Source organism: Carcharhinus amblyrhynchos, chromosome 2 (assembly GCF_965287045.1).
Source record: "Carcharhinus amblyrhynchos chromosome 2, sCarAmb.v2.hapA, whole genome shotgun sequence".
In the NCBI taxonomy this organism is placed as follows: domain Eukaryota; kingdom Metazoa; phylum Chordata; class Chondrichthyes; order Carcharhiniformes; family Carcharhinidae; genus Carcharhinus; species Carcharhinus amblyrhynchos.
The window spans coordinates 106,797,987-106,818,711 of NC_137325.1; the positions used below are offsets into that span (position 1 = coordinate 106,797,987).

The 20,725-nt window shown below is 44.8% G+C and overlaps 2 protein-coding genes across 4 annotated transcripts in view; one reads left to right on the forward strand and one right to left on the reverse strand.

The window, feature by feature from the left end:
* slc25a40 (solute carrier family 25 member 40) overlaps positions 1-17,803 on the reverse strand; it is a 58,855-nt gene extending 41,052 nt beyond the window's left edge. For both annotated transcript variants that reach the window (XM_080210648.1, XM_080210641.1), the window contains exon 1: positions 17,533-17,803. The gene's annotated coding sequence lies outside the window, so the exon portion shown is untranslated. The remainder of the gene's footprint in view (positions 1-17,532) is intronic.
* A 232-nt stretch (positions 17,804-18,035) lies between these two features.
* dbf4 (DBF4-CDC7 kinase regulatory subunit) overlaps positions 18,036-20,725 on the forward strand; it is a 59,771-nt gene continuing 57,081 nt past the window's right edge. For both annotated transcript variants that reach the window (XM_080217097.1, XM_080217107.1), the window contains exon 1: positions 18,036-18,136. The gene's annotated coding sequence lies outside the window, so the exon portion shown is untranslated. The remainder of the gene's footprint in view (positions 18,137-20,725) is intronic.

The window sequence follows — 20,725 nt, forward strand, 5'->3', positions numbered from 1 at the left end:
GTGGACAACTGTCAAGAGGAAGAAGAAGAATAGTCCTGGTCCTCAGACCTCCCCAGTGGCTCCCCAAGGTTCATCGACAGGGGCACAAAAGGATAGTCAGGTGGGCCAGAATGACTCAGACGGACAGAAGGGGGCTGGCAATGTGATAGTGGTAGGGGATGGGAAGGTCAAAGGAATCAATAGTAGGTTCTGTGGGCAGAGGCGCGACTCCAGGATGGTGGTCTGCCTCCCTGGAGCAGGGGTACAGGACATAACGGAAAGGATAGAGGGAATTTTGAAAGGGGAGGGGACCCAGGCACAGGTAATAATACACACAGGGGAGAGGGACGTGGGAAGGCGGAATAGGGCAGAAGTACGTAGACAATTTAGGGAGTTGGGGTCCAAACTGAAGAGCAGGACCTCCAGGGTGGCATTCTCTGGGCTGCTGCCTAGTACCAGTAGGGCTAGGAATAACGAGATCATGCAGCTGAATGCATGGCTGAGGGATTGGTGCAAGGTAGAGGGCTTCACTTTTGTAGACCACTGGGAGGTATTTGTGAGAGAAGGGCAACTGTATAGGAGGGATGGGGAAAATTTGAATGGGAGAGGGACAAATGTCTTAGCAGGGAGGTCGGGAGGGAGTTGGGTGATAGGGTAGGTTTGGGTGAAAGGAAAATTAGCAGGGAGAAGGAGGCTCTGAGAGGCACTGGAGGGTTGGACTGCGTCTGTTTCAATGCGAGGAGTGTGACGGGTAAGACGGATGAGCTTAGGGCCTTGATGTTTGTGAGGAAGTTAGATGTGGTGGCAGTAACGGAGACGTGGTTACGTGAAGGGCAGGATTGGCAGCTGAATGTTCCTGGGCATAAGTGTTTTAGGTGTGACAGAGGAGGGTTGAAGAGAGGTGGTGGGGTGGCATTGTTAGTAAAGGAGCACATCACAGCAGTGCAGAGGGAGGACAATATGGAGGAGTTAGGGATTGAGTCTCTGTGGGTGGAGTTGAGGAATAAAAAGAGAGAGATTACGATGCTAGGGGTATACTATAGGCCACCCAACAGCCCGAGGTCAGTGGAGGAAGGTATTTGCAGAGACATTTTAGATAGGTGCAGAAAGAATAAGGTGGTTGTAGTGGCTGACTTTAACCTTCCTGGAGTGGATTGGAAGGTGCCTAGAGCTGGGGGTACAGAGGGAGAGGATTTTGTAAAGTGTGTGTTGGAAGGGTCCCTAGAGCAGTACGTAACTAGCCCGACTAGGGAGGGGGCTATACTGGATTTAGTGCTGGGAAATGAGCCGGGGCAGGTGGTTGAGGTAGGCGAACACGTGGCTAACAGTGACCACAAGTCCGTCTACTTTAGGATAAAAATGGAAAGGGATGATTGCCAGCCGACGGGAAGGGTTCTGAACTGGGGGAAGGCGAGCAATAGTCAGATTAGGAGGGAGCTGAAGGACACTGATTGGGAGAGGTTGTTAGCTGGCAAGTCCACGGTTGGTAAGTGGGAAGTTTTTAAGGGCAAACTGAAAATGTTGCAGGAAAGGCACGTGCCGGTAAAGAGGAAGGATGGGAAAGCCAGGATTAGGGAGCCGTGGATTACAGGGGGTATAGAAGACTTGGTCAGGAAGAAGAGGGAGGCATATGTTAGGTCGAAACAACTGGGAACGGAGAGTGCGCTGGAAGAATATAGAGAGAGTAGGAGGGAGCTAAAAGGGGAGTTAGAAGGGCGAAAAGGGGGCATGAAATGGCCTTGGCCGACAGGATTAAGGAAAATCCAAAAGCATTTTACTCTTATATTAGGAGCAAGAGAGTGGTTAGAGGGAAAATTGGTCCTCTTAGGGACAAGGGAGGGGAGCTATGTATCGAGTCTGAGGGAATGGGGGAGATCCTGAATGAATACTTTGCGTCGGTATTCACGAAGGAGAGGGGATCGGTGTCGCGTAGTGTCTTGGAGGGAGCTGTAGATCAATGGAAGGAAATATCCATTACGAGGGAGGAAGTGCTAAGGTTTTTAGGTAGCATAAAAACTGATAAAGCTCTGGGGCCTGATGGTATTTATCCCAGGCTGCTTAGGGAGGTGAAAGATGAAATTGCTGGGCCTCTGACGCAAATCTTTGTCTCTTCTTTGGACACAGGTGAGGTCCCAGAAGACTGGAGGGTAGCTAATGTGGTACCGCTGTTTAAAAAGGGTAGTAGGGATAACCCTGGTAATTATAGGCCAGTGAGTTTGACATCGGTGGTAGGAAAATTATTGGAAAAAATTCTTTGGGCTAGGATGTATGAGCATTTGGAGCGTTGCGATCTGATTAGGGATACGCAACATGGCTTTGTTCGGGGGAGGTCTTGCCTTACGAATCTGATGGAATTCTTCGAGGAGGTGACAAAAACGGTTGACGATGGACGAGCCGTTGATGTCATCTATATGGATTTCAGTAAGGCATTTGACAAAGTCCCTCACGGTAGGCTGGTAGAAAAGGTTAAGGCACGTGGGATACAAGGACAGGTAGCTAGGTGGATCGAAAACTGGCTGGGAAATAGGAGACAGAGAGTAGTTGTTGAGGGGACCTTTTCTGGCTGGAGGCCAGTCACCAGTGGTGTGCCACAGGGTTCAGTACTGGGACCTCTCCTCTTTGTAGTATATATAAACGACTTGGAAGGGGGTGTACGTGGTGTGATCAGCAAATTTGCAGATGACACCAAGGTGGTAGGATTGGCAGATACTAAGGACTGTCAGGTGACACAGCAGGATATAGATAGGTTGGTATATTGGGCAGATAGATGGCAGATGGAATTTAATCCTGACAAATGTGAGGTGATGCATTTTGGAAGGAATAATGCAGGGAGGAGTTATGTGATAAAAGGTAGACCGATTAAGAGTATAGAGATACAGAGGGACCTGGGGGTGCAGGTGCACAACTCTGAAGGTGTCGACACAGGTAGAGAAGGTTGTGAAGAAAGCTTATGGAATGCTAGCCTTTATAGGAAGGGGTATAGAGTATAAGAGCTGCCGTCTAATGCTTCAGTAGTACAGAACGTTGGTTAGACCGCATTTGGAGTACTGCGTCCAGTTCTGGTCACCTTACTACCGGAAGGACGTGGAGGCTCTGGAGAGGGTGCAGAGGAGGTTTACCAGGATGTTGCCTGGCATGGAAGGACTGAGTTACGAGGAAAGGTTGGAGAAACTGGGGCTCTTCTCCTTAGAAAGACAGAGATTAAGGGGTGATATGATAGAGGTATATAAAATACTGATGGGAATAGATAGAGTAAACAGTGGTAGACTTTTCCCTAGATTGGGGACAATTACCAGAGGTCACGATCTAAGGGTGAGAGGGGAGAAGTATAATTTGGATACGAGAGGAAGGTTTTTCACGCAGAGGGTCGTGGGGGTGTGGAACGCACTACCGAGTAGGTTGGTGGAGGCAGGCACGTTGGACTTGTTTAAGGTTTACTTAGACAGACACACAAGCGAAGCAAGGATGGAGGGTTATAGTAGAGGGTATTAAATAGGGTCAGAGCCTCGGGACGACACTGGAGATGTAGTTTTATATGTTAACGTATTGTCTTTTTATTCCACAGGGTCAGTCCATCTTGTTGTCAAATGAGGGGCATGCACACGGTGGGTCGTGCGTGGGCTGCTCTTGGAGGTTCCGGGAGTGGCCTAGTACTTCGTGTCATTGTGTGTGCTTAATCCTGGACCAGCAGATGGGCACCACAACAGCTCAGTGACTATCACTGCTAGCTGTGCAGATACATGGATTTGGGCCTGTGTCTGTGGGAGTTTGCGCATTCTCTCTGTGGTTGTGTGGGTTTCCTCCCACACCCCAAAGATGTACTCTTAGGCTGATTGGTGTACCAAATTGACACTATTCTCCCCTGAATCTGGCTACATTAGGGGTTCCACTCACATACACACAGGGCAGGGTAGGTGTGGGAAGATGCGGCGGCGTGGGCTCGTTGGGCCGAAGGGCCTGTTTCCCGTGCTGGGATGTTCTTTGTATAAAGGTGAAAATAAGCAGTCTGAGATATGTTCCAAGAAGTTCATTTCAGGGTCAAATATGACACTCCCAGTACTTCTCTCTGTTTTCAAACTTCTCCCTAAAATCTTCCTTCTCTAAAATTGATCCTACACAAGCTTCTTTGCTGGTTCCAATTTTTTTGATGACCATGTGGTGAACGAGTGGCATATAAATCAAGAGCTGGGAATGAGGGTAAAGCCCTCGGGTATGCCTTGAGTGATCACGTGAAAGAGGGAGAAGCCTTTGGCAGGAATGTAATATCTATTTTCTGACAGTTATAAGCTAAGCCATAGGCAGCATGGTGACACAGTAATTAGCACTGTTGTTTCACAGCGCCAGGAATCCAGGTCTGATTCTAGCCTTGAGTGACTGACTTTGTGAAGTTTGCACAATCCCCCCTATCTATGTGGGTTTGGTTTCCTCCCACAGTCCAATGATGTGCAAGTTAGATGGATTGGTCATGGTGGATGTGCAGGGTTGTGGGAATAGGTGTGCTGAGAAAGAAGCATTGAAAGCAAAATTTTACCTACAAGAGAAAATCCACAGTAGTACTAGGCATGCTGACAGTATTTCATTCTTACTGTTGAAGTTTTCTGTTGTTTAAACAATTAAGTTTATCTGCGCCTATCTGTACAGAAATCATAGATAGTCTCAACTGAAATGTTCAGTACTACAAATAGATCTCTGGATCACAGTTAGTAATATGGCAATGTCATTGAACTAGTAATGCAGAAGCTTTGGCTAATGCTTTGTGGATGTGGGTTCAAATCTCAACATGGCAGCTGGTGAAATTTAAATTCAATAAATAAATCTGGAATTGAATTGGAATGGTAACCATAAAACCTTGTTTGTCTTAAAAACCTATCTGGTTGACTAAAATGCTGTTCTGACAAACTTCAATAGTCACGCACATTAAATGAATAATACCTTTCAGCCAATGTCCTAGACTCCACTATAATTTTAATGGTAATTAAGATTTAATGGGATTGAGGGTTATAGGTAGGCCTAGTAGGTAGGGATATGATCAGAGCAACTTGTGGGCTGAAGGGCCTGTTTGTGCTGTAGTTTTCTGTGTTCTATAACCATCGCTGCTGTTCACAGCATAAGCCCATACACACAGTCAGGAGGACCATGCCTGGGACTGCACAACATTGATTCCAAACCCATGAAGTTTCATGGCATCTGGTCAACCAGTCAAGGAAACCTATCTGCTGATTACCACATACTACCCTTCCTCTGCTGATAGTCAGCACTTTTCCATGTTGAAATCAGTTGGGAAGAAATACTGAGGTCAGGGAGCAAGGGCACAAACATATTCTGGGCAGGAAGACTACAATGATAATCACCAAGAGTGGCTCAATAGCATCACTGATGATGTTGGTAAAGTCCCGATGGACTTATTCAGCAGGCTGAACCTGTGGCAGGTGCTGAGGGAACTAACAAGACAGGGGAAAAAAATGGCAGACCTTTGTCCCCACCAAGCTACTGATCACTGACACATCTGTCCATGACTGTACTGGTATGAGTGATCATCCCATTGTCTTTCTGACGACAAAGCTGTGCCTTCATATTGAAGATATTGTCCATCGTATTGTGTGGCACTACCATTTAATAAATGGGGTAGATTCAGAATAGATCCAGCAACTAAAAGCTGAGGATCCATGAAGCACCGTGGGCCATCAGAATTGTGCTCAACCATAATCTAGAGATTCTAGCTCAGTGACTGATGGCCTTCCTCCCACTACCACTGCCATTAAGCCTTGGCATCAACCCTGATTCCAAGAAGAGTGCAGGAAAGCAAGCCAGCAGCAGAACCTGACATCTAAAATAAGGTGTCAATCCGGTCAAACTACAACACAGGGTTAGGAGCTGGCCATTCAGCCTCACAAGCCTTCTCTGGCATTTGAGAACATCATTGTTGATTCGATTTCATCTGAAAGGGTTAATAATCACACAAATTTAAAATCACATAAGCTGCTATGAGAGAAACCAGAGGTCTTTATTAAAGATGACCCAGATAAGCATCAATGTCCTTAGTCTGAGAGAATTCATTAAATCAGATGTCTGGGCACGGAAGGGGTGACTGATATCCACAAACACAGAACAGAAGCTGGAACGTCAATGATAACTTGTAAAAAGAATGAATTAGGTCAGTTAGCACAAGTCTTCATGCTGATTGGATATTGTAATTAAGCAAGCACATAATAGTAGTGATTGGTGTTCAACATTTGAATCTTATGCATATGTAACCTTAATCAATAGTTGAGCAGATAGAGATAAGTCTTATACCTTTAATTGGGTAATATACTTGTAATCAAATCTGAAACTATACCTGCTTGGGTATTCTTGAATTCTGTACTCTAACTACTAGCTGGCTTCCCAGAGTCCTACAGATACAGAGTAAACCATTGTGAAACACTCTGTGACTTTGTCTGGTTACTTGAAGGGAACAAAGTAGTAAATAAACAAACAGACGGAACATCAAAGAAAGCTCTGCAACAGTGTCCTTAACTCCACTTGTTTGCCCAATATTCTTTGATTCCCTTATCGAATCAGCCTCCACTTATCTCTGAGGAAGAGCAACCCACAGACTAACTACCATGAGAGAAAATAAAATTCTCATCTCCATCTTAAATGGTAGATCCTTTATTTTTAAACTCGTCCACTAATTCTAATATTTTTCTTAAGGGGAAACATCCTCTCAGCTTTCACCCTGTCAAGTCCCTTCAAGATATTTTATGTTTCAATAAGATCACCTCTCATTCTTCTAAACTCCAGTGGACGCAGGCCCTAAGCATTTCCTAAGATAGGCCCTTCATCCCAGGAATCAACCTTCTCTGAACTGCTTTTAATGCAATTATGTCTGTTCTCAAGTAAGAAGTCCAAAACTGTACACAGTATGTCAGATATTTTCTCAATACCCTGCACAATGGTAGCAAAATTTCCCTACTTTTATATTCAATTTCCCTTGCAATAAAAGGTAACATTCCATTTGCCTCCCTAATCACTTGTACCTACATAAGAATTTTTTGGTGATTCATGTACGAGGACACACACATCCCTCTGTACCTCAAAGTTCTGCAATCTCTATTTAAATGATGTGCTACTTTTCTATTCTTCCTGACAAGTAGACAAATTCACATTTTCCCATATTATCCTTCACCTGCTCATTTTTTTTGCCCACTCGCTTAACCTATTCCTCTTTTATGTCCTCAAGATTTACTTTCCTATTGGTGTGTGTGTCATCAGCATATTCAGCTAACATACCTTCAATCCTGTCATCCAAGTTACTAATACAAATTATACAGCTGAAGCCCCAACACTGTTCCCCGTGGCACTCCACGAGTTACAACTTGCGAACCTAAAAATTGCCTTTTTATTCCAATACTCTACTTTCTGTTAGCTAACCAATCCATGACAATATGTTAGCCCTCACATCATGAGCTCGTTTTGTGTAGTAACCTTTGATGTGGCATCTTATTAAATATCTTTTGGAAATCCAACTACACCACATCTACAGGTTCCCCTTTATCCACATTACCTATTACTACCTCAAAGAACTCTAATAAATTAGTCAAATACAATTCCTCTTTCACCAAACCATGTTGAGTCTTCCAGATTGTATAAAGATTTTCTAAGTGTCCTGCTATAAACTTCTTGGTAATAGATTCCAGCATATTCCCTTCAGCAGATGTTACTCTAACTGGCCTGTTTGCTGTCTCCCTCCTTTATTAAATAGAGGAGATTGTTTGCTATTTTCCAATCTGACGGGATTTTCCGTCCCTGTTGTGGTGGGATCCGTAGCGGCAGATTCGACAGTCCAGCCAAAAGTCCACTGGCCTTCAGCTCAGGAGCAAACAATCCCAACGGCAGACAAGGCTGGAAGATCCCACTCTCTGGAAATCTAGAGAATTACAACCAACACATTTATTACCTCTGCAGTCACTTATTTTAGGACTCCAGTATGAAGTCTATCATGACCTCAGGGCTTATCAAGCTTTAATTCTAATAGTTTTCTCAAGACCCTTTCTCTGGTGATTGTAATTACATTAAGTTGCCCCCCTCCCTTTCATTTCTTGGTTTTCAAGTATTTCTGGAATGTTATGTGTCTTCTACAGTGAAGACAGGCACAAATATCTGTTCAACAATTCCACCATTTCCTTATTTTCCGTTTTTAATTCCCCATACTAGAGGATCCATGCTCACTTTAGATACTTTTTCCTTGTTAAATTAGGGCTTAATATCAAAAGGGCTTGGGAGAAAAAGGGCCAGGTGAGTTTGTGTGGAAATTTTCAAAATTACTGCAGTGAATAATGGAGGGGCATGTGATGTGTGGTTTCTGTATGATGTGGGAACTGGTGGACCCCAGGGTCCTCCCCAGTGACCATGTCTGCAGTAAGTGCAGGTTGCTGGAGGAGCTCCAGCTCAAGGTAGATGATCTGGCCTCTGAGCTACAGACGCTGAGGCTCATCGGGGGAGAAAGGGTGCCATTGTCCATGGGGTGCAAGTAACATCCACCCCCCCTAGACTGGCTAACTCTAAGGGTCAGGAACAAGAGGGGGCTGCAGAGAGGAGGAAGGAGGGTGGGGAGAGGAGGCCTCAGCCTCTCAAGCTGCATAACAGGTTTGAGGTTCTTGCTTCCAGTCTGGACGAGGGCGAGGGAGGTGAGGTCGGTGAGCAGACTGCACACGGTACAGTGATGCAGCAGGCCATAGGCAAAGAGAAGGGGAAAAGGAACGTAGTTGTAATTGGGGATAGTGGGGTGAAGGGTATTGACACTGTTCTTTGTCACAATGACAAAGTGCACAGAAGGGTGTGTTGTCTGCCTGGTGCTCGGGTCTGGGATGTCACATCTGGGCTGCAGAGGAACCTGGAGTGGGAGGGTGAGAATCCGGTCGTAGTTGTTCATGTGGGTGCCGACGACGTAGGCAAAATGCAAACTGAGGATCTGGGGAGGGAGTATGAAAAGCTGGGAATGGAATTAAAAAGTAGAACCGGCAAGGTGGTCATCTCTGGGCTACTGCCTGAACCGAGTGCAGACGGGCGTAGGGTTGATAGGATTAAGGAAGTGAATGGGTGGCTGAGGGATTGATGTGGGAGGAATGGGTTTGAATTTATGGGGCATTGGCACCAGTATTGGGGTAGGTGGGACCTGTTCAGGTGGGATGGGATTGGTCTGAACTGTGCTGGGATCAGATTGCTGGCTAATCGTGTAAAGAGGACTGCAGATAGGGCTTTAAACTAATGGGGGGGGGTGTGTGTGTGTGAGGGTAGGTGACATTGCGGGGTCTAAAGTTAAGGAGACGGTACAGGTAAGGATAGAGGCCGAGGATGTCCCAATAATAGAGGGAGTAAGGGGCGTGAGTATGGTTGGTGGCGTTCCAGCAAATAAGGTCCAGGTGAAGGCTGGGATGAAGGTGCTTTATCTGAATGCGCGAAGCATTAGGAATAAAGTGGATGAGTTGGTGGCGCGGATCGACACAAATGGATATGATCTGGTGGCCATTACAGAGACGTGGCTGCAAGGTGACAGGGACTGGGAGCTGAATGTCCAGGGGTATCAAGTGTTTAGGAAGGATAGGCAGGAGGGAAAAAGGGGGGGTGGGGGGGGGGGCGTAGCTCTGCTGATTAAGGATAGCATCAGGGTGGTAGCGAGGGATGATACTGGAGCCAAGGAGCAGAAGGTGGAATCGTTGTGGGTGGAGATTAGGAACAGCAAAAGGGAGGAAGACGCTGGTGGGTGTCGTCTATAGGCCCCCCAATAATGATCTGGAGGTGGGGCGGGCTGTTAACGCACAAGTAAGTGCGGCGTGCAGGAATGGGACGGCCGTGGTTATGGGGGATTTCAATCTGCATATTGATTGGTCGACCCACGTTGGACGCGGTGGGCTCGAGGAGGAGTTCTTGGAATGCTGCCGGGATAGTTTCCTCTGACAGTGTGTGTTGGAGCCGACAAGGGAGCGAGCGAGCTATCTCAGATCTGGTGCTATGTAATGAGGCGGGTAGAGTTAGGGAACTTGCGGTGAAGGATCCTCTTGGGGAGAGTGATCATTGTATGGTGGAGTTTCTGGTGCAGATGGAGGAGGAGAAAGTGGGTTCCCAGACACGCATCCTTTGTTTGAACAGAGGGGAGTACGGTAGGATGAGAGAAGAATTGGTGAATGTGGACTGGGGGAGCGCGTTGGAAGGTAGGTCTGCTGAGGAGCAGTGGAGGATCTTTAAGGAGATCTTTCTTGGTGCTCAGCAGAAATTTATTCCGATGGTCAAAAAGGACCGTAGGAGGAGAGGTAATTAGCCGTGGATAACGAAGGAGGTGAAGGAAAGTGTTAAATTAAAAGCGGAGGCGTTTAGAGTAGCTAAGAGTAGTGGGCGAGAAGAGGATTGGGAGAGGTTTAAATGTCAACAAAGATTGACAAAGAACATAGAACATAGAACATAACAGCGCAGAACAGGCCCTTCGGCCCACGATGTTGCGCCGACCAGTTCTTTTAAAAAAAACACTGACCCACTAATCTAAACCAATCCCTTTTCGTCCATAAACCTATCCACAGATCTCTTAAACGCCCCCAAACTAGGCCCCCAAAGAAGTTGATAAAGGAGGGTAGGAGAAACTATGAAGCTGGGCTAGCGCTTAATATAAAAAAGGATAGCAAGAGTTTTTATAAATATATAAAAAGGAAGAGGCTGGCTAGGGTGAACGTTGGTCCCTTAGAGGATGAGAAGGGGACTTAGTGGTAGGGGATGGGGATATGGCAGAGGTCTTGAATAACTTTTTTGTTTCGGTCTTCACGGAGGAGGACGTGAATAATTTGCCGGATGTTAGAGATGGAAAGGTGGTAGGACTGGAGGGTCTCGATGACATTACTGTTATTAGAGAGGTGGTGCTCGACAGACTGGAGGGGCTGATTGTGGACAAGTCCCCAGGACCGGATGGAATGCACCCGAGGGTCCTGAAAGAAACGGCGGGGGTGATAGTGGATGCCTTGGTGGTTATTTTCCAGACGCCGCTGGATTCCGGGGAAGTGCCGGAAGATTGGAAAACGGCTAATGTTACGCCGTTGTTTAAGAAGGGTGCCAGGCAAAAGGCGGGGAATTATAGGCCTGTTAGTTTAACATCTGTTGTAGGTAAAATGTTAGAATCTGTCATCAAGGAGGAAATAGCGAGGCATCTTGAGGGGAACTGCTTGATAGATCAGACGCAGCACGGTTTCCTTCAAGGGAAGTCGTGTCTGACAAATTTACTGGAGTTCTATGAGGATGTGTCTGGGGCGGTGGATAGAGGAGAGCCGGTGGATGTGGTCTGTCTTGATTTTCAGAAGGCGTTTGACAAGGTACCTCACAAGAGGTTATTACAGAAGGTCAGGGGGCATGGAGTTGGGGGTAGGGTGTTAGCGTGGATAGAGGATTGGTTGTCAAATAGGAGGCAGAGTGTGGGGGTCAATGGGTGCTATTCGGATTGGCGGATGGTGACTAGTGGAGTGCCCCAGGGGTCAGTGCTGGGGCCTCAGCTTTTTACCATTTATATAGATGATCTGGAGGAGGGAACCGAGTGTAGGGTGTCAAAATTTGCTGATGACACCAAAATTGGTGGAAAGGCAAATTGTGCGGAGGGTGGGGAGAGTCTACAGAAGGATCTAGATAGGCTGGGCGAATGGGCCAGGAAATGGCAAATGGAATTTAATGTTGGCAAGTGCGAGGTGGTCCACTTTGGTAGGAATAATGGTAGGAAGGACTATTACTTACGTGGAGAAAAACTGCAGCAGGCGACAGTGCAGAGGGACCTCAGGGTCCTTGTGCATGAGTCGCAAAAACCCAGCTTGCAGGTGCAGCAGGAGGTCAGGAAGGCGAATGGGATGCTGGCCTTCATCGCGACGGGGATTGAATATAAAAGTAGGGAGGTCTTGCTGCGGCTGTATAGGGCATTGGTGAGGCCGCAGCTGGAGTACTGTGTGCAGTTTTGGGCGCCGTACTTACGCAAGGATATATTAGCCTTGGAGGGAATGCAGAGGAGGTTTACTAGGCTGATGCCGGAGTTGAGGGGGTTGAGCTATGAGGAGAGGCTGAATAGATTAGGCTTGTACTGGTTAGAGTTTAGAAGAATGAGGGGAGATCTCATTGAGACGTATAAGATGATGAATGGGATGGATAGGATAGAGGTGGAGAGACTCTTCCCGCTCAGAAAGGATAGTAGGACTAGGGGGCATAGCCTCAAGATAAAGGGGGGGCGGTTTAGAACAGAGTTGAGGAGGAACTTCTTCACTCAAAGGGTGGTGAATCTCTGGAATTCTCTGCCCGTTGAAGTGGTGGAGGCTGCCTCGCTAAATATTTTTAAGACGCGGGTTGATGGGTTTTTGAGGAGAGAGGGGATTAAGGGTTATGGGGAGAGGGCGGGAATGTGGAACTGAGCCACGACAGATCAGCCATGATCTTATTGAATGGCGGGGCGGGCTCGAAGGGCTAGTTGGCCTACTCCTGCTCCTATTTCTTATGTTCTAGAAATTTGTATCATCTATTTTTATATTTCTAGCTAGCTTTCTCTCAGACTCTAATTTTTCTTTCCGTATCACTTTGTTAGTCATTCTTTGCTGCCAAACAGCAGAATCAGCATGCAATAGACAAAACTAAGCAATTCCACAATTGACAGATCAGATCAAAGTTCTGGAGCACCCAGTCATGAATAGTAATGGACAGCTAAACAATTAAACAAATGAGGAAGCTCCACAAATATCCCCAAACTGGAGGAGCCTAGCTTAGAACATCAGCGTATAAGACATGTCTAAAGTATTGCAACAATTTCAGCAGAAATGCTAAGTGGATGATCACTCCATGAAAATAATAATTAAAAAAAAAATCAGGTGAGGTGCAGCTACTGTCATTGCTGGGGCCTCAGGAACTGATGTGATAATCAACTATCCTGGAATGAAAAAGGTCAAATACTATTGTATTTTGTGAGGGGTAAAGCTGAGGAAAGCTGTTTACCAGATGATACAATACGAATCAGAACAAAATCAATATCAAAGTCACTTCCCAAGTCTCACAGTCGAAGAAGAAATGTTTGTTGGCCAGAAAGATTCCAAATTCAAATGGGATTAATCCCTTTTTATAACGACTGACTTACAATAGAGCAAAACTCTTGCTTAATGCCAAAGTCAACATTGCTTCTAAAAGAGATCTTTCTTGAAAGTAAAATCAGGTATACAAATTTCTAATGGACAGCTGTCTATATTTTGGTCAAAGATTAATTTACTTTGTGCTACATTGGAGTACATTCACAATCTTAAAAGTTGCCATACAGATAACATACAGTGGCTGGGAAAGATAAAGGAAAATCTACCTACTCCTGCACGAAAGGCGTGTCATTTTGTTCAAAGTATGATGTTGCTTGGCGTTTTATTTTTGCCACACAAACTGTAAAAGCAAATCAAGGTGACCTTGCAGATAGTTTCCTATCTGGATCATTCCATGTGTAAACTCTGAATGCCACCCAATGACTTTGTGATGCTGTGGTAATTATTCACAGAATTGACGAGCATGTTCTGTCAAAAAAAACCCCCAATAATCTTGGCGTAGATTTTATGCTTACGGAGCAGACTACTTAAACTGGGACTAGCTAATAAGTAAACCATAGTCCCGTTTATGTGTCCTCTGATGACTCAGCAGGCCAATCCTGGGACTATGGTCCTTGGGCCAAGAGTTATCTGAGCAAGTTGGGTTCTCAGCCAGGACTCCACCCTCTCCCACCTTTCATATTCATTGCGTCTCAGCAGCAGAGTTTATGAAGTCAGTTTCTGACCATGGTGAAGATTGCTGGATGAGATGTCTACCACACACTGAGGGAAAGACAAATCATGAAGTCTCGGAGATGTTATTTTTGTTTCAAGGGACTAATGACAAGAATTCCTGGTTTAATAACCTTAAGAAAATAGCACTTAAAACATTGGCTTACATTTTTTAAAAATTAAAACATTCAAGGAAAGCAATTTCAATATTGAGGAACTGAACATTTCAACACTTCCGGCAATCATTATCAAAATCAGACGTAGCACAATTCTGATTGGTAGACAGTGATGTCTCCACACCCCAGTAATCATGCTGTGAAACAGAGCAGAAAAATATAGAATACAGGAATATAAAAACATTAAATGCTTCAAAGTTAGATGCAATGTAAAATATAAGCTAGTATACTTAGAACACGGTGGCAGTGGTTAGCACTGCTGCTTCACACCGCTAGGGACCCAAATTCGATTCCCGGCTTGGGTCACTGTGTGGAGTCTGCACATTCTTCCCGTGGCTGCGTGGGTTTTCCCTGGTTTCCTCCCACAGTCCAAAGATGTTCAGGTTAGGTACACTGGCCGTGTTAAATTGCCCCTTAGTGTCGGGAGACTAGCTAGGGTAAAGAACATAAGAACTAGGAGAAGGAGTAGGCAATCTGGCCCCCCGAGCCTGTTTCACCATTCAATAAGATCATGGCTGATCTGTCGTGGCTCAGTTCCACATTCCCGCCCTCTCCCCATAACCCTTAATCCCCTCGCTTATCAAAAACCCATCAACCCGCGTCTTAAAAATATTTAGCGAGGTAGCCTCCACCACTTCAATGGGCAGAGAATTCCAGAGATTCACCACCCTTTGAGTGAAGAAGTTCTTCCTCAACTCCGTTCTAAACCGCCCCCCCTTTATCTTGAGGCTGTGCCCCCTAGTCCTTCTGTCCTTTCTGAGCGGGAAGAGTCTCTCCACCTCTATCCTATCCATCCCATTCATCATCTTATACGTCTCAATGAGACCATGCTCCATAGTTTGTCTCATCTGCCAGTGGAAACAACTTCCCTGCTTCTACCTTATCTATTCCTTTCACAATCTTGTTTCTAAGAGATCTCTCTTCATTCTTCTGGATTCCAATGAGTATAGCCTCAGTCTACTCAGTCTCTCATCATAAGCTAACCCTCTCAATTCCAGGGTCAACCTAGTGAATCTCCTCTGCACCCCCTCCAGTGCCAGTACATCCTTTCTCAAGGAGACCAAAACCGTACACAGTACTCCAGGTGTGGCCTCACCAGCACCTTATAAAGCTGCAACATAACCTCGCTGTTTTTAAGTTCCATCCTTCTCGCAATAAAGGACAAAATTCTATTTGCCTTTTTAATTATCTGCTGCGACCTGCAAACCAACTTTTTATGATTCACGCACAAGAACACACAGGTCCCTCTGCACAGCAGCATGCCGTAATTTTTTACCATTTAAATATTGGTTTATTTTGCTGTTATTCCTATCAAAATGGACGACCTCACATTTACCAATATTGTACTCCATCTGCCAGACACTCGTCCACTCATTTAGACTATCTATATCCCTTTGCAGACTTGCAGTGGCCTCTGCACACTTTGCTCTGCCACTCATCTTAGTGTCATCTGCGAATGTGGACATATTACACTAGGTCCCCAACTCTAAATCATCTATGTAAATCGTAAACAATTGCGATCCCAACACTGATCCAAGGCACACCACTAGTCAGTAATCACCAACGAGAAAAACACCCATTGGCCCCCACTCTTTGCTTTCTGTTAGTCAACCAGTTCTCCATTCATGCTAATACACTACCCGTAACACTGTGCAACTTAATCTTATGCAGCAGCCTTTAGTGCCTTCTGAAAGTCCAGATACACCACATCCACAGGTTCCCCATTGTCCACTGCACATGTAAAGTTCTCAAAAGAATTCCACCAGATTTGTCAAACGTGACCTGCCTTTCATGAACACATGCTGTGTCTTCCCAATGGGACAATTTATAATCTAGATGTCTTGCTATTTCTTCCTTGATGATAGATTCAAGCATTTTTCCTCATACAGAAGTTAAACTAACCCACATTTTGTCTACCTCCTTTTTTTAAAATCGGTGGCATCACATTTGCTCTTTCCCAAACTGCAGGAAATCACCTCAGAGTCCAGTGAAGTTTGGTAAATTACCACTAGTGCATTTGCTATTTCCCCCGCCATGTCATTTAGTATCCTGGGAATGCATTCCATCAGGGCCAGGAGACTTGTCTACCTTTAGCCCATTAGCTTACCCAACAGTACCTCTTTCACGATGATGATAATTTCTAGGTCCTCACCTGCCATAGCTTTCTTGTCATCAATTTTTGACATATTATTTGTGTCTTCCACTGTGAAGAGCTACACAAAATACTTGTTCAATGCCTCAGCCATTTCCTCATTTCCAGTTATTACATCCCCCTTCTCATCCTCTAAAGGACCAATATTTACTTTAGCCACTCTTTTTCATTTTATATATTTGTAGAAACTTGCATGAGGTAAATGTATGGGGTTTTGGGGCTAGGGCCTGGGTGGGACTGTGCTCAGTGCAGACTCAATGCAGCGAATGGCCTCTTTCTGCAGTGTAGGATTCTATAGTTCTAACACAAGAAAATATCTGAAAAAGTGGGAGCGGTAGTTAAGAGCTAAAATACATTCAAATATATATTCAACTATGTTAAGCCTAAAAGCCTGTAAAACGTCCAATTGAAAGAAGAGGTGCTATTCCTCAAGGTTAGATTGGAATAGAGAACTAAAATAACAAAACTAAATCTAAACCATTCCTTTTAGGCATCCAGTCAAATCAAATACAATTTAATGCCTGAAGTATAATTTTCGGTGAAGCACACCTCAAGGCTGAATTCCCAATACTGAACTTCAAATTCTTTTCATCTTTCACACTTCACTGGCCTCTTCAAGGCAGCACAAATTTATACTTATGTAACATTACGCAACTGTCACATAGAAAAAGTGATGGGAAAGAAATTAATTTGTTCACATATAACCAATTAACTCTAGTTTACACGTAACGCATCAAACACATTTAAACAGATGACAATTGTAAATGTTTACTGCAACTACTGTTCTGTAAAACATGAGGTGTTTCTGAAAAAAAATGAAAAATGTGAACAAAGTTCTCCTCGTCAATATTAGTGCCCAAACTATTACTGCAGAAATACCATTATTGCCTAAGTTAAAAAACTACTCAGCAATGAAATACAAACTTAAAATGTACTTATGTTCTGTATAAACAAAAATACATGCTGCAGGCACCAGACCATTCTCTACTAGTGCTAGCACATTTCGTTATCAAATCGATCTGTTTACTTAAAATTGTTTTATAGCAAAGAGTTCTATTCCTGCAGAGAAAGAGGAAACTCTTACTTTATGACAGATTTTTGCAATCGGAATAATTGGCAAAACATACACGTGTAATATCTTTTGAAGAGAAATACTCCCCTTAATCAAAAAGAGCAGTAAACATATTTCTTCTAAATGTAGTGATACCAGACGAACTTAACTGTTCAAATGATTGTACAACTTTTTAGTAAAGTGCTGAATCCTGGCAGCGACAAGATACAGACAATGCAAATTGTCCAGTATCGTAAGAAAGGCTAATTTCACCATACTCAGTTTGAGCAACAGCTGTCAGTCAAAGATACTCAAAATATAAGAGACAGGGAATAAAATTCTCAAACCTTAAGTCTTTGTTTGCACCGTTACGAGTTAAAGAGCGCTTACCCTCTAACGTGATCAGCAAACTGTTTTATGGCGGCAGTGAGTGGATCAATCTGGGAAAGACCAGGTGCTGGTTCGCAGCGCCTCTGGAGTGTGTTGGGCATTGCCTCCCCGCCTCACGCCTCCGTCACCGGTTCGCACACATGGTCGCAAACTGTCAGCGGCGCGGACAGGCCTTGGTCCCGGTTCATTGCTGCGGCCTTGAGGCCCAGAGTTGGTGGCCGCGGTCCTCGAAATAATCGCCGCCTTCCCTCTCTCCAACCGACCACCCACTCCACACACACACAAGGTCGGTCAGACCAGCGCCCGGCGGCACATTCACTGTTTATTTCAACTGCACCGATTTGCTGATTTATCCGCTCCCTATCATCAGATTATTTCCGTGATTTTTTTTTAAAAGGTCAAACAAGAAGCAGCGAATCGATTTTTTGCTTGCCGCCCCCCCCCCCCGAATCTGAGGCAGGCAGTGCGTGTGGAAAGTGCGGAGAGGGTAACGCGGCTGGATATACTCACCTCGGCGCGATTGCGCGAGCGGCGGGAAAAAGGAAAAAAAAACGGGAGAGAGAAAAATCGGACGGCGGAGAGGTAGAGAAAAGACCCGCTCTCGGTGAGTGTGGGAACGGCCCCGGGGAGGGGGGATCGGGGTTATTTAAACCGCGAAGGGCCCGTTCAAAGGAGATGGCGGTGGCCTGTTTATCCGAGACTCTCACTGTCTCTCCCCCCTCCAGCCGCCCTGACCCCCATCACCTTTCACGCAGGGTTTAAAACTTGCGTTGGGATCAGTTGTTAAACCCAATCCTCCCCCCCCGGCGCTTTTAACCGATTTCCCCGGCACCATTTCCAAGAAGAGCGAGTTAGCTTTGTGCCCTGCCCAATATCCCCTTCCTCAATCAACACAGAACGAAGGAAGCCATTCGGCCCATCGACCCTGCACCGACTCCTCCACAATGATCCCACCCAGGCCCTAGCCCCACGTATGTACCCTGCTAATCCCCCATAACCTACACATCTTTGGACACAAGCAGCAATTTAGCATGGCCAGTCCGTTAGAGCCGCCCATCTTTGGACTCTAACCATGATGTGGAGATCCCAGTGTTGGACCGGGGTGGGCATACAGTAAGAAGTCTCACAACACCAGGTTAAAATCCAACACGTTTATTTGGTATCACAAGCTTTCAGAGTGCTGCTCCTTCATCAGGTGAGTCCTGTGTGAGACCACTGACTGTGCCCATCTTTGGACTGTAGGGGGGAAAACTGGAGCACCTGGACGAAACCCTCACAGACACAATCTCAATGGGCCAAATGGCCTCTTTCTGCAGTATGGATATTCTGTGGTTCTGAATGGGTCAATTGATCTTTTTCAAGATTTAATTGGAACAGATAGAATAGGTAGATTGAGGGGAGAGATACAAAAGGGGCAATTTTTTCATACAGAGGGTGGTGAGTGTCTGGAACAAGCTGCCAGAGATAATAGCAGAGGTGGGTACAATTTTTATCTTTTAAAAAGGGAGTGGGATAGCTTGATCTTGGGTTCAAACATAGCTCGGCACAACATTGAGGGCCAAAGGGCCTGTACTGTGCTGCACTGTACTATATGAAAGAGCATTTAGATAGTTACATGGGTACGATAGGTTTTGAGGGATATGAGCCAATGTGGGCAATTGGGATTAGCTTTGGGGTTTTAAAAAAAAGGGCAGCATGGACCAGTTGGGCCGAAGGGCCTGTTTCCATGCTGTAAGCCTCTATGACATCTATGACATGGGTAGAAAGTGCAGACTCCACGTAGATAGTGACCTGAGGCTGGAATTGAACCCGTGTCCCTGGTGCTGAGGAGGCAATGCTACCCACTATACTGCCTTATCACAAAAATGAATTGACCTGGTTATTACCACTTCTTTTTTGGTATGAGAGCTCGCTGTGTATAAGTTGGCCTTGAATTTCCCTCATCGCAACAATAAGTGCACTTTTAAAAGTATTTTGTTGTCTTTAATGTACTGTGACATCTGATGGTTGTGAAAGGTGCTCTAAGAATAGGCGTCTTTTTCCTAAGCAGCTGTTAATTTGCCCAAATAAAGGCCTCAAAACTCCTGAGTAAATTTAAATACTTCTTTCTGGCTTTTAGAACTCTCATTTTTGGACTGTAACATTTTCCTCTGGCATTTTTTAGAGTACAATATATTAATTCAGTGGATATTTCCAAATGTAATGTTTTAATTGAAGATTTATTCTGTTAATTGTTGAGATCAGAAAATTAGCTCACTAAATTGACCAAACCTACATACTTGGATAAAGTAAAGCGTGTGATGAGATTAAATATGCTGTGGCCACTGAATTCCAACAGTTTACCAGAGTAAAATTTTTAAAGCAAACTATGAAGATACTAGAAATCTAAAAAAATGAACATGCTGTAAATACGTTCAACAAATCAGGCAACATCTGTAGGCAGTAAAACTGAGTTAAAAATTTTAGGTGAATAACCTTTACTCAAGTGAGAAATACAACCTTGTAGTCAATACTGGTTGTTCGTATTCATTTCCAACTTCTATGCCCGAGTAAATAAAATTTAGGTTGACACAAATTATCATCCTAATTTAACCATCTAAGCCTAAGTATCATTCTATTGAATTTGCACTGTACCTTCTCTGAGGTTAAGCTATCCTTCCTGAGATGATTGCCTAATACTGAATGCGGTACCCCAGACGGTGTCTGACCAAAGATTTATGCAATCGAAAGATTAATTTCTGCTCTCTTACACTTCACTAATGGAGTTTATGAACGAAATTTCACCCACTTACTTAATTTTTGTTTATCATTTGCAACTCCCTGTTCCCACCATCAGTATGTATTTACAAAGAACAATACAGCACAGGAACAGGCCCTTCGGCCCTCCAGCCTGCGCTGCTCATGTGCCCAACCAGACCATTCGTTTGTATCCCTCTATTCCTAGTCTGTTCACGTGGCTATCCAGATAAGCCTTAAACGATCCCAGCGTGTCCATCTCAACCACCTTGCTTGGCAATCATAAAAGCTGAAAGCTATTTTGGTTCTTTCTAACAATTTTGTATTTGCTCATGCACTTGGTTACCCTTTCCTTCATTAGTTAGAATAGATTGGCAAGTGATGTTGCAGCTTTATAGAATCTTAGTTAGGCCGCACTTGGAATATAGTGTTCAATTTTGGTCACCACATTACCAGA